Genomic DNA, 14,461 nt, shown 5'->3' with positions numbered 1-14,461 from the left:
ATGAGGTCTTGCCAAGTTGCCCAGGCTGGTCTTAAACCCCTGGGCTCAGGCAATCCTCTCGCCTCTGCCTCTCAAAGTGCTGGGATTACAGGTGTGAGCCATCACACCCAGCTCCAGCTCATTATTTTTAAAAACTGGAAATAAAGGTAAGAAATCAAGCATTTGCCATATGTTTCCTATATGAACTGCACCTTTGGGTAACCAAATAGTTGATGAGGGCGTGTTTCTCTATTATTATATTTATTTATTTATTTAGAGTTGGAGTTTCACTCAGTTGCCTGGGCTGGAGTGCAGTGGTACGCTCACAGCCACTGCACCCTCAACCTGCTGGGTTCAGGCAATTCTTCCACCTCAGCCTTCCAAGTAGCTGGAACCACAGGTGTGCACCACCACACCTTGCTAATTTTTTGATTTATTGTAAAGATGAGGTCTTGCCATGTTGCCCAGGATTACCTGGGTTTAAGCAATCCTCTTGCCTTCAATTCCCAAAGTGCTGCTGGGATTACAGGTGTGAGCCACTGTGCCTGGCTTCTTTATTATTATTATTATTGTTGTTATTATTATTATTAAATAAAGACAGGGTCTCTCTTTGTTGCTCTGACTGGTCTCCAACTCCTGAGCTCAAAGTGATCTGCCTGACTTGGCCTCCCAAAGTGCTGGGATTACAGCTGTGAGCCATTGTGCCCAGCTGTTTCTATCTATAGACATTTTCCAGGTATTAAATGAAGATGGAATGATGGAGTAACACCATCTTGCACTGATCATCAATGGCTGCTAATATCACAAGAAGACACATGGCTAGCCGTGATGTGCTTTCTGAGGGAAGAACACAATTCCACCTATGTAGTCTCACCCTATCCCCAAATTAAATCTGATCACAACTCTAGACCTAGCTACCAGTTCACAGGAGGAACATGTTAAGTGATACCACGGGGTTACAATCAGCAAAATGCTGACTGTGGAAAACTCTACAGGGTGAATAATTGAATTTGTTCAGCAAATAAATTGAGACACAGAATGGAAGGAGAAGCTATTAATTTTTAAAAAGATTTAAGGGACTTGTTAACTGTGATCTATGGAATTTTTTGAATCCTAATTTAAACAAACTACTAATAAGTTATGAGACAATTGAGAAAGGTGAAGATTGATATTTGATGATACTAAGGAACTATTGTTGGCCAGGCATGGTGACTCACTCCTTGCAATCCCAGTACTTTGGGGAGGCTGAGGTGAGAGGATCATTTGAGCCCAGGAGGCCGAGATTACAGTGAGTTATGATTGTGCCACTGCACTCCAGCCTGATGACAGAATGAAATCCTGTCTTCTAAAAATAAAAATAGAACAAAATTGGCCAGTCGTGGTGGCTCAAGTCTGTAATCCTAGCACTTTGGGAGACTGAGGTGAGAGGATTGCCTGAGCCCACAGGTTTGAGACCAGTGTGGGCAACTTGAGACTTCGTCTCTACAATAAATAAATAAAAAAAAAGAAAAAGAAAAAAATTAAGAAACTGTTGTTAATTTATTGAGGTATCATCATGGGGTTGTGTTTTTTTTTATTCCTTTATTAGAAATACACGCTGAAATATTTACAGATGAAATATTTGATGTCTAAGATTTGCTTCAGAACACTCAGTGGAGGTGGGGAAGAGGATGACAGGGAAGATGCAACAAGCTCAGCCATGAGTTCAAGCTGGGTGATGGATACATGGGGCCACTTTATAATCTTCCTTTTACTTTTGTATATGAAATTTTCTGCAACAACAAAAAATTTTTTTTTAGTAGGGGTACCGTTCTGTCACCCAGGCTGGAGTGCAGTGGCACAATCATGGCAGCCTCAACCTTCTGCCTCAGCCTCCCAAATAGCTGAGACGACAGGCACACACCACCACGCTGGGTTAATTTTTTTACTTTGTATAGAGATGAAGTCTTGTTATGTTGCCAAGACTGATCTCGACTTCCTGGGCTCAAGCAATCCTCCCACCTAAGCCTCCCAAAGTGCTGGGATTACAGGTGTGAGCCACTGCACCCTGCTCCCAACAATTTTTTAAAGTTGAAAACATCCAGTTTTGTCAAAGATCTGGATAAATGGTCTCTCTCATACACGGTTGATGGAGTACAAATGGATACAGTTTGTGAGGGACAATTTAGCAGTATCTATCCAAATGTCAAGGTACATATACTTTGTCCCAGGAATTCCACTTTTGGGAATGCAACCTGAAGAAATTCTCACGAGGATTGTAAAGAAGTATGAGGCCCGATATTACGTAAATTGAGGAAGGAAGTCTCAGTGTGAGATTTTTTAAATGTTGCAAAGAAACTTACTGATGACAGCAAAAAGCTGTAAAAACTGTAAAAGCTTTTTCGCCTGCTAGAAAACATTTGCAGTAAACTAAAAGCAATTAATTATTTGTTGTTAGTTAACTGTTACTGTTAACTAACCTTATCTTAAAGAAATAAGATACCACCATCAATCAGCTGCTTCACAAATCTCTGGAAATTTCCTTTCATAGACCATCCCCTAAGATTAATTCCTCCTGGTCCACACTGGACCCTTCTTATAAAAACATCCCTCTAGCTCCTGCCTCTTTGCAGACAGCAAACATTCTCTCTGCTGTTTGGTCTGTTGTGCCCTTCATAACATATCTTCCCTTTAATAAATCTTTTTTTTTTTTTGAGTTGGAGTCTCACTCTGTCACCCAGACTGGAGTGCAGTGGCCGCTCCCGGCCACCGCAGCCTCGACCTGCTGGGCTCCGGTGATCCTTCCACCTCAGCCTTCCAAGTAGCTGGAATTACAGGCATGCGCTACCAAGCCCGGCTGATTTTTTGATTTATTATAAAGATGAGGTCTCGCTTCCCAGGCGGGTCTCGAACCCGCAAGCTCAGATAATCCACTCACCTCAGCCTCCCAAAGGCACGGGATTACAGGCTGAGCCACCGAGCCCAGCTTTTTTTTTTTTTTTTTTTTTTAGTTACTCTGTCACCCAGGTTGGAGTGCAGTGGCATGCTCATGGCCACCGCAGCCTCAACCTGCTGGGCTCAAGTGATCCTTCTGCCTCAGACTTCCAAGTAGCTGGAACTACAGGCATGCAACACCACGCTTGGATAATTTTTTGATTTATTGTAGAGAGGAGGTCTCACCAAATTGCCTAGGCTAGTCTCCAACCCGTGAGCTCAGGTAATCCTCTCGCCTCAGCCTCCCAAAGTGTGGGGATTATAGGCGTGAGGTACCACGCCCTGCCTAATCTATCTTTCTTAATTCATAACTGTCTTAGGGAATACTTTCACTCTTGCAACTCCAGCCATATCATAGCCAGCCTACAATACACAGCAAGGATGGTCCTTGCAACACTTTTTTTTCTCTCTTTTTTTTTAGTATAAAGATGAGGGGTACAATTCAGGGTTAGGTATATAACAACACTGTTAATGATGGCAGGGAAACTGCAAGCAACTCCAGTGTCCATTCACAGAGGTTATTTATTTATTTATTTATTTAACGTATGTATGTATGTATGTATTTATAGATTAGAAAATATAGTTTATTTAGAAAGTAAATCTGAGAGAGCAAGAGAAAGAGGAGATTTACCTCCCCAAGGTAGGAGAGGAGGCCAAAGCTTAAGGAAACACGACCTGGCCATAGCTCAAAGAGCACATGGCCATACTATAGCTTAGCAAGGCAAATGGCTCACACAGGTTATTTAAATAAATCATTATTCATAATAGCAAGAATAGGCAAACACCTACACTATCCATAGGGGATATTTTATTTTATTTATTTATTTATTTGAGTTGGAGTCTCACTCTGTCGCTCAGACTGGAGTGCAGTGGCCGCTCCCGGCCACCGCAGCCTCGACCTGCTGGGCTCCGGGGATCCTTCCGCCTCAGCCTTCCAAGTAGCTGGAACTACAGGTGCGTGCTACCACGCCCGGCTGATTTTTTTGATTTATTGTAGAGATGAGGTCTCGCCAAGTTGCCCAGGTGGGTCTCGAACCCGCAGGCTCAGGCAGTCCACTCACCTCAGCCTCCCAATGTGCGGGATTACAGGCTGAGCCACCAAGCCCGTCCATAGGGGATATTTTAAATAAACCATGGTACATCTATACAACAAAAAGCCATGAGCTATTAAAGAGAACAAGGAAGATTCACACCTGTGCTATAATAAAAAAAAATAAATACTTGGTCCTCATTAGTATAGTGGTAAATCATTTTTAAAAAGAAAAGTAAATATTTGGTCTTTGTTCCTGGTTCCCTCCTAAATCTCTGGACTTGACTGTCTATTGTATGTTAATGAGATGACTCCTTGGGATAGAGTGGGCCTAGTTAGCTTCAAGATGGGGACTGAACAGGTGGTCAGAAAAACCAACTAGGTGATTAAAGAGCCCCTGCCCACCATCCCCCCTGCCCCTCCAGTCCCCAATTTCCAGAGAGGGGCAGGGGCTGGAGATTGAATTCAATGATTTAATCAAACATGCCTACATAATGGAAACCACCATGCAAACCCCTAAACGAAGAGGTTCAGAGAGCTTAGGGGTTGGTCAATACATTAACATGCCATGAGGATGGCATACCACTCCATGGGGACCGAAGCTGCTGCGTTCAGGGCCATTGAGGACCTCACTCTGGTTACCTCTTCATCTGACTGTTCATTTGTATCCTTTGCAATAAACTGCATTAGTAAGTGTTTTCCTGAGTTCTGTGAGTGGTTCTAGAAAATTATCAAATCTGAGAGAGATGCTGTGGAAACCCCAAATTAGTAGTCCGCTGGACAGAACTGTGGGTATCCTGGGCACATCATTTGCAGCTGGTGCCTAAAATGTGGGCACCCATGTTGGACTGAGCCCTTAACCTGTGGGGTCTAAGCAAACTCTGGGAAGTTAATATCAGAATTGAAGTGAGTTGGGGCCATTACTTTTGCTAAGCTCTGGTCTGGTCATGTGGCTTTTTGAGCTATGGCGGGGCCATGCTTTTGTTCCCTAAGCTTTGGCACTCTCCCCTGTCTTGCGGAGGTGAATCTCCTCCCTCTTTCTCTCTCTCTTTCTAGTCTACTTCCTAAATAAATTATAATTTCCAATCTAAAAAAAAAAAGAATTGTATTGTTGGACATTCAGTTGGCATTGAAGAACTAGAGAATTGGCTGATGTCTCGAAAAAAACCTCACATAAATTGTGATAGAAAATCCCCAAGACCTATCTTTGAAACTACAAATTTAAAAAAAGGAAAAAGCAAGTTCCAGTTCATTGGACATCACACAACTATATTATTGTAAAACAAAACAAAAACGATATTTAGTTTATTTTTCATCACAAGCATTTATTGTGCACCTATTGTATGCCAAGGTGATGGGATGGGCATATTTTAAAAGCACCAGATGGGCCAAGTATGGTGGCTCACATCTGTAATCCCAGCACTTTGGGAGGATGAGGCGGAAGGATCACTTGAGCCCAGGAGCTCAAGGCCAACCTGGGCAATATTTTGAGAACTTGTCACTACAACACACCAAAAAAATTAGCCAGGCATGATGACGCACCTGTAGTCCCAGCTACTTGGGGGGCTGAGGTGGAAGGATTGCCTGAGTTTAGGAGGTCAAGGCTGTGGTGAGCCGTAATCATGCTACTGCACTCCAGCCTGGGCAACAGAGTGAGACCCTACTTAAGAAAAAAAACAAAAAAAACACCAGATAGAAAACCATGAAACTGAACATAGTTACCCACAGAGAGATGTTCTTTCTTAATTGTACATGCTTCTGGATCTTCCAAATTTTTTTCACAAGCTCTTCTTGTTTTGTAATTTAGGAAATGCAAAAAACAGAAGATGTACTTGAAACTTTTCCTTGCTTGTTTCTAGAAAGGCATGAAATCAGCAGAACCTGGTAGCATGATGAGGAAACTGACACCATTCTGCAGTAATGAGAAGATGTCATCATGTGCCTCCTGGTGTGATGTAACAGGAAGCACACACCAGCACCTGCCAGAAGTGTTCACCCCGAAACTACCCACGGGAAACATCAGACTAATCCAGACTGTGCAGGACATTCTATATGACAACTGGCCTGGAGTCTTCAAAAACATCAATGCAGGCCGGGCTCGGTGGCTCAGCCTGTAATTCCAGTGCTTCAGGAGGCCGAGGTGAGTGGATTACCTGAGCCCGTGGGTTCGAGACCCGCCTGGGCAACTTGGCGAGACCTCATCTCTACGATAAATCAAAAATTACCCGGGTGTGGTAGCATGTGCCTGTAGTTCCAGCTACTTGTAAGGCTGAGGCGGAAGGATCGCCGGAGCCCAGCAGGTCGAGGCTGCAGTGGCTGGGAGTGGCCACTGCACTCCAGTCTGGGTGACAGAGTGAGACTCCAACTCAAAAAAAAAAAGCAAAGCTGTGAAGGATAGAAATAAATACACAAAAATAAAAATAAAGGTAGGAGGACTACTCTAGATTAAAGGAGACCTGATAATGGTAAAATGACAATACTCCCCAAATTGATCTATAGATTCAATGCATTCCCTATCAAAATCTCATTTCCTTTTTTTGAGGGGGGCAGATATTGACAAGTGGATCCTAAAATTCAAATTTCAAAATTCTATATAAAAATTAACTCAATGTGGGAGTGGGGGAGCTGAGAACAAGGGCTAAAGTTGTGGAGACTGAAAAAACGCAGACCACGGGGCACTACTCATTTCTCCAGCTCTGACCTGCTGTTGTACCAGGGGTCTCATCAGGCCTGCGTCTGCCTCCTTCCTGTATAGACCAGAGAATTCATCTGAACGTCCATCCTACAGCAACTCCCTATTCCAAGTGGCCAGATAGGAGTTCCAGACCAGAGTTGTCTCCCGGGACATGGACACGGCAGTCATGTTTATTGGTGTGGGAGCAGCCACGGTTGGTGTGGCTGGTCCAGGGGCTGGCATTGGAACGGGGTTTGGCAGCTTGATTGTTGCTATGCCAGGAATCCATCTCTCAAGCAGCAGCTCTTCTCCTTTGCCATTCTGGGCTTTGTCTTGTCTGAGGCCTTGGTGTTTTTCTGTTTGGTGGTCACCTTCCTCATCCTCTTCACCATGTAAGGCTCCATGGAGGATCGTCTGCTCGTCCCTGCTGCTGTGACTCCACACCATTCCTGGTTCTGGAGTATGCTAAGTTTTACCATTAGACACAATATTTATTTATTTATTTATTTATTTATTTATTTATTTATTTATTTGGGTCAGAGTCTCACTCTGTCGCCTAGGCTAGAATGCAGTGGTATGTTCACAGTCACTGCAATCTCAACCTGTTGAACTTATGCAATCCTTCCCCCTCAGCCCTCCAAGTAACTGGAACTACAGGCGTGCACCACCACACCTGGCTAATTTTTCTTGATGTTGATGTAGAGACACGATCTCATCACATTGCCCAGGCTGGTCTCAAACAACTGGGCTCAGGCAATCCTCTTGCCTTGGCCTCCCAAAGCGCTGGGATTATGGGCATGTGCCCCCTTGCCCAGCCAATATTTCTCTCTTTAAAAAAAAAATTGGCCAGGCTCAGTGGCTCAGCCTGTAATCCGAGCACTATGGGATGCCGAGGCGAGTGGATTGCCTGAGCCCATGGGTTTGAGACCAGCCTGGGTAACTTGGTGATACCTCGTCTCTACAATAAATAAAAATTTTAGCCGGGTGTGGTAGCACGTGCCTGAGTTCCAGCTACTTGGAAGATTGAGGCGGAAGGATTACTAGAGCCTAGCAGGTTGACGCTAGGTTGGCCATGAGCGTGCCACTGCACTCCAGCCTGGGCGACGGAGTGAGGCTCCAACTCAAAAAAAAAATTAACTCAGGTGGATCAAAGTCTTAAATGTAAGAGCTAAAACTGAAAATCTCTTAGAAGAAAACAGGGGTAATTCTTCATGACCTTGGATTGGGCAATAGTTTCTTAAATATGACACAAAAAGCGCAAACAACCAAAGGAAAAATAAATATATTGTTCTCTATCAAAATTTAAATCTTTTTTGTTTGAGTTGGAGTCTCACTCCATTGCCCAGACTGGAGTGCAGTGGCATGCTAATGGCCACTCCAGTGTCAACCTGCTGGGCTCCAGCAATCCTTCCACCTCAGCCTTCCAAGTAACCAGAAGTACAGATGTGTGCTACCACACCCGGCTAATTATTATTTTTTTTTATTGTGGAGATGAGGTCTCCCCAGGTTGCCTGGGCTGATCCTGAACCCACAAGCTCCCAAAGTGCTAGGATTACAGGCTGAGCCACCGAGTCCTGCCTAAATCTTCTATATAACAACACTATCAAGAAAGTGAGGCCATGTACAGTAACTTATGCCCTGTTATCCCTGTAGTTTGGGAGGCTGAGGCAGGTGGACCTCTTGAGGTCAAGAGTTCGAGGTTTCATTGAGCTATGATTGCACCACTATACTTCAGTCTGAGTGACAGAGATAGACTCTATCTCAAAAAAAAGAAACAACATATAGAATGGGAGAAAATATTTGCAAATCGGCCATGCTCAGTGGCTCAGCTTGTAACCCCAGAACTTTGGGGGGCCGAGGCAAGTGGATTGCCTGAGCCCATGGGTTTGAGACCAGCACAGGCAACTTGGGGAGACCTTGTCTCTACAATAAAAAAAAAAAAAATAGCCAGGGGTGGTAGGGCACACCTGTAGTTCCGGCTACTTGGAAGGCTGAGGCAAAAAGTTCACTGGAGCCCAGCAGGTCGATGCTAGTGTGGCTGTGAGTGTGCCACTGCAATCCATCCTGGGCAACAGAGTGAGATCCCAACTCAAAAAAAAAAAAAAAAAGCAATTGAAAAGGGTCTAACACCTAGAATCATACAATTGAAAAGAGTCTAATACCTAGAATATATAAAAATTCTCACAACTTGGTCAGGCTCATGCTTGTAATTCCAGCACTTTGGGAGGTGGAGGTGAGAGCATAATGCTCTGAGCTCAGGAGTTCAAGACTAGCCTGGGCAGCTTGGTGTGACCTCATCTCTACAATAAACCACATCTGTAGTTCTAGTTACTTGGAAGGTTGAGGCAGAAGGATTGCCTGAGCCCAGCAGGTCAAGGCTGCAGTAGCCATAACTATGCCACTGCACTCCAGTGTGGGTGACAGTGAGACTCTGACTCAAAAACAAACGATCAAACAAACTCATAACTCAACAACAAAAAGGCAAATAATGCAACTTAAGATTGGGCAAGCCGGGCTCAGTGGCTCAGCCTGTAATCCCATACCTTTGGGAGGCTGAGGTGAGTGGATTGCCTGAGCCCACGGGTTCTAGACCCACCTGGGCAGCGAGACCTCATCTCTACAATAAATAAAAAAATCAACCGGGCGTGGTAGCGCATGCCTGTAATTCCAGCTACTTGGAAGGCTGAGGCGGAAGGATCGCCGGAGCCCAGCAGGTCGAGGCTGTGGTGGCCGGGAGTGGCCACTGCACTCCAGTCTGAGCGACAGAGTGAGACTCCAACTCAAAAAAAAAAAAAAAAATTGGGCAAAGGATTTGAGTGGACAGTTTTCTAAAGAAGATATACAAACAGCCACAATATATATGAAAAAATGTTCAACCTCATTAGCCATTAGGGAAATGTGAATAAATCAAAACCACAAAGAGATACCACTTCATACCCACTAGGACGGCTATGATACAAAAAATAGAAAACAGGCCGGGCTCAGTGGGTGGCTCAAACTGTAATCCCAGCACTTTAGAAGGCTGAGGCAAATGTATTGCCTGAGACTGAGGCAACTTGGCAAGACCTCGTCTCTACAATAAATCAAAAATTAGCTGGGCATGGTAGCACGCCTGTAGTTCCAGCTACTTGGAAGGGGAGGCAGAAGGATCGCCGGAGCTTAGCAGGTCAATGCTGGGGTGGCCGTGAGTGTGCCACTGCATTCCAGTCTGGGCGATGGAGTGAGACTCCAACTAAAAAAAAACACACACACAAAAATAAAAAAGAAAACAATAAGTGTTGGTGAGAAATTGGAACCCTCGTACATTGCTGGGGGCGGGGGGGTGATATAAAGGGATAAAGCCACTCTGGAAAACTGTTGACCAGTTCCTCAGTCAGTTAAACGTAGAGTTACCGCATAACCCAGCAATTCCACTCCTAGGTGTAAATAGAATTGAAAACATATGTTCACTCAAAAAATTGTATGTGAATGTTTATAATAGCATTATTTGTAAGTGCCAAAAAGGCGAAAAACCCAAATATCCGTCAACTGATGCATAGGTGAACAAAATGTGGGTATCCAGACAATGTAACATTATTCAGACATAAAAAGGAAGTATTAACACATAATACAACATGGATGAACCTCAGAAATGTTCTGCTAAGTAAAAGAAGCCAGACACAAAAGACCACATATGTGATTCACTTCATATGAAATGTCCAGAATAGGCAAATCCATAGACACAGAAAACAGATCAGTGTTTGCCAAGGACTAGAATAAGGGGAGAATGGGAATTGACTGCTAATGAGCACAGGGTTTCTTTTGGGAGTGATGACAATATTCTGGAATTAAGTAATAGTGAAGGTTGTTCAACCTTGTGAATATAATAAAATATAAAACTAGAAGTAGTCAAAACCATTTTAACAGGTAGGACAGTTGAAGGACATACACTACCAAGAGCTACTATAAAACTTGACAGTGTGGTGTTGCTATGAGGACAGATATATACAGCGATGGAACAGAACAGTGTCCAGGAATAGATCCACCTTCGTAAGGTCAATTGACTTTTGACAAAGTGACCAAAGTAATTTGGTGAGGGAAAGGTAGCATTTTTACTGAATGGTGCTGAAACAACTGAATATCCACATGGGGGGAAACCCTCTATCTTTACTCTACACCATACTCCCATATTAACTAAAAGTAGATTACAGACCCAAACATAAGAACTAAAACTATTAAACGTCTAGAAGAAAACATAGGAGAAAATCTTTGTGATATTGGATGAAGCAAAGATTTCTTAAACAGGGTACAAAAAGTTAAAACTATTAAAAAATTAACAAAAGGTGTTTTGCCAAAATAGGAAATGTTCACTATGCAAAAGTCACAGATAAAAAAATGAAAAGGTAAGCTACAAACTAAAAATTATCTGCAAAATATATATCTGACAAAGGGCACGAATAAATAGTATTAAAAAGTTATTACAACTCAATTATTTAAAAATTCAGAAGCTGCCAGCCGCTGCTGGAGGAGCCCCTCAGGCCGCAGTAAGCATTAATAATGTCTTTCTTTTTTTTTTTTTTTTTGAGTAGGAGTCTCACTCTGTTGCCTTGACTGGAGTGCAGTGGTCGCTCCCGGCCACCGCAGCCTTGACCTGCTGGGCTCAGGCAATCCTTCCGCCTCAGCCTTCCAAGTAGCCAAAATTACAGGCACGCGCTACCACGCCCGGCTGATTTTTTGATTTATTGTAGAGAGGAAGTCTCGCTGCCCAGGCGGGTCTCGAACCCGCGGGCTCAGGCAATCCATTCACCTCAGCCTCCCAAAGGCGCGGGATTACAGGCTGAGCCACCAAGCCTGGCTAATAATGTCTTTCATCTTGAGTGGATCCACAATGGCTTCAACAGTGTGCTCCAGTTTCTAGGACTCTACAGGAAATCTGGAAAACTTGTATTCTTGGGTTTGGATAACGCAGGCAAAACTACTCTTCTTCACATGCTCAAAGATGACAGATTGGGCCAGCATGTTCCTACACTACATCCGACATCAGAAGAGCTGACGATTGCTGGGATGACTTTAATAACTTTTGATCTTGGTGGGCACGAACAAGCACGTTGGGTTTGGAAATATTATCTCCCAGCAATTAATGGGATTGTCTTTCTGGTGGACTGTGCAGATCATTCTTGCCTCATGGAATCCAAAGTTGAGCTTAATGCTTTAATGACTGAAGAAACAATATCCAATGTGCCAGTCCTTATCTTGGGTAACAAAATTGACAGGACAGATGCAATCAGTAAGAAAAACTTCGTGAGATATTTGGGCTTTATGGATAGACCACAGGAAAGGGGAATGTGACCCTGAAGGAGCTGAATGCCCACCCCATGGAAGTATTCATGTGCAGTGTACTCAAGAGGCAAGGCTACGGCGAGGGTTTCCGCTGGCTCTCTCAGTATATTGACTGATGTTTGGACAGTGAAAATAAAAGAGTCTTACTTCTCTGGGCTGGTAAAAATAAATAAATAAATAAATAAATAAATAAATACAAATTCAATAAAAATGGACAAAAGGTTTAAACAGAAACTTTATAAAATAAGAAAGGCAGATGGTCAATAAGTACATAAAAAGACGTTGTGGCTCACAACTGTAATCCCAGCACTTTGGGAGGTGGAGACAAGAGGATTGCCAGAGCCCAGAGGTGAGAGGACGGTCTGAGCCCAGGGGTTTGAGACCAGCCTGGGCAACATGGTGAGACTTCATCTCTACAATAAATCAAAAAATTAGCTGGGCATGGTGGTACACACCTGTAATTCCAACTATCTGAAAGGCTGAAGTGAAAGGATCATCTGAGCCCTGCAGGTCAAGGCTGAGGTTGCCGTGAGCATGTCACTGCACTCCAGCCTGGGTGGCAAGAGTGAGACTCCAACTTAAAAAAAAAGACAGCATTACACACCCACTGAAATGGCTAAAATGAAAAGACTGGGCTGGGCGCAGTGGCTCAGGCCTGTAATCCCAGCACTTTGGAGGCTGAGGTGAGCAGATTGCCTGAGCCCACAGATTCGAGAACAGCCTGGGTAACTTGGCGAGACCTCATCTCTACAATAAATTTAAAAATTAGCTGTATGTGGTAGCAGGTGGCTGTAATTCTGGCTACTTGGAAGGCTGAGATGGAAGGATAGCCTGAACCCAACAGGTTGATGCTGGGGTGGCCATGAGCATGCCACTGCACTCCAGCCTGGGCACTGGAGTGAGATTTAAACTCAAAAAGAAAAAAAGGAAAAAAAAGTAAAGACTGATAACACTAAGTGTTGACAAGGATGTAGAGTAATGGGACTCTCATACATTGCTAATAGTAGTGGAAAATAGTATAGCCACTTTGGAAAACATTGTATGGCAGTATCTTAGACAAATATACAGTTGCTGTATGGTCCAGCAATCCCATTTCTATTTTTTTGTTAGATAAATGAAAACATATGTCTATACAAATACAACCCAAATGTCCATCAAATAGATAACAGATAAGCAAATAGGGGTATATTCATGTGATGGAATATTCCCTAGCAATAAAAAGAAATGAATTGTGTAAACTTTAATGCCTCTGTTAATCTCATCAAGCCACAATTTATTTACCTGCAAGATGATAGTAATACTTCTGTCACAGCATTACAATGAGGGTTGAATGTGATAAAGTACATTAAAATGCCTATTTTTGACCCTGGAGGGGGAAGGAGGGAAGGAAAGAAATAGAAATACACATAGCAACGTGTATCACACTCAAAAACATTATGCTAAGTTTCAACAACCAGTGAAACACCGAAGACTACATTCATTCATATTAAATTATAAAAAAGGCAAAACTATAGTGACAGAAATTCTAGAAAACTGTGGTTGCCTGGGGTAAGATACTGACTTCAAGAGGTCAGGAGGAATTTTTTTTTTTTTTTTTTTTTTAAGTCAAAGTCTCACTCCGTCGCCCAGGCTAGACTGCAGTGGCATGCTCACGGCCATCCCAGCATTGACCTGCTGGACTTCAGTGATCCTTCTGCCTCAGTCTTCCAAGTAGCCAGAACTACAGGCGTGCGCTACCACGCCTGGCTAATTTTTTTATTTATTGTAGAGACGAGGTCTTGCCAAGTTGCCCACTCTCCTAGGCCTCCCAAAGTACTGGGATTATAGGCTGAGTCACTGAGCCCGGCCAGGAGGGAACTTTTTACCACGATAAAACTATTCTACATCTTGATTATTGTGGAGATTATATGACTATTGGCAACTACCAAAATTCATCAAACTGTACACTTTACAAGTGAATTTTATTGTATTATATCTCAATAAAGCTAGAAACAAATTAATAAAATACTGATGTGGGGCCCCTTTCCAGAGATGCTGAATGTATTGATGTCAAAGGAAGCCCAATACTGCATAGTCTTAGTAGCTCTCCCAGGTTATTCTAATTTGTAGGCAGGAAAATTCTTGCATTAGAGAACACAAACCTGGTGGACAAAGTATTCAGAAAGAGGGGACTTCTTTCTGTGTTTGCACCTTCAGCACTCAGAGATGGAGGCCACACCTCAACCCAACTTTCCCCAGGGACTTTCCTCCTGGCTATACACTGCTTTCATCTAAGCTCCTAGCCCTTTCCTACTAACCTCAGATAAGCATGAAGAAAGGGAGGCAAAAGGCAGTTTACACTGAAGTGTGAATGACTGATAGCCCAATTGTATATTTCTATAGAGGCTGCTTGTTAATCCACAGGAATTCTTTTTTTTTTAATTTTAATTTTAATTTTTTTTGAGTTGGAGTCTCACTCTGTCACCCAGACTGGAGTGCAGTGGCCG

General features: G+C 43.3%; 2 pseudogenes; both read left to right on the top strand.

The window, feature by feature from the left end:
* The window catches only part of LOC103258386, an 8,666-nt pseudogene extending 1,614 nt beyond the window's left edge, over window positions 1–7,052 (top strand).
* Window positions 7,053–11,516: 4,464 nt separating this feature from the next.
* On the top strand, window positions 11,517–12,091 carry LOC103258376 (annotated as a pseudogene).
* The last annotated feature ends 2,370 nt before the right edge of the window (window positions 12,092–14,461 follow it).

The sequence above is a fragment of the Carlito syrichta genome, unplaced genomic scaffold (genome assembly GCF_000164805.1).
Source record: "Carlito syrichta isolate Samal-C Ts95f unplaced genomic scaffold, Tarsius_syrichta-2.0.1 Scaffold302085, whole genome shotgun sequence".
Classification (NCBI taxonomy): domain Eukaryota; kingdom Metazoa; phylum Chordata; class Mammalia; order Primates; family Tarsiidae; genus Carlito; species Carlito syrichta.
This window is presented reverse-complemented; position numbering and strand designations above follow the sequence as displayed.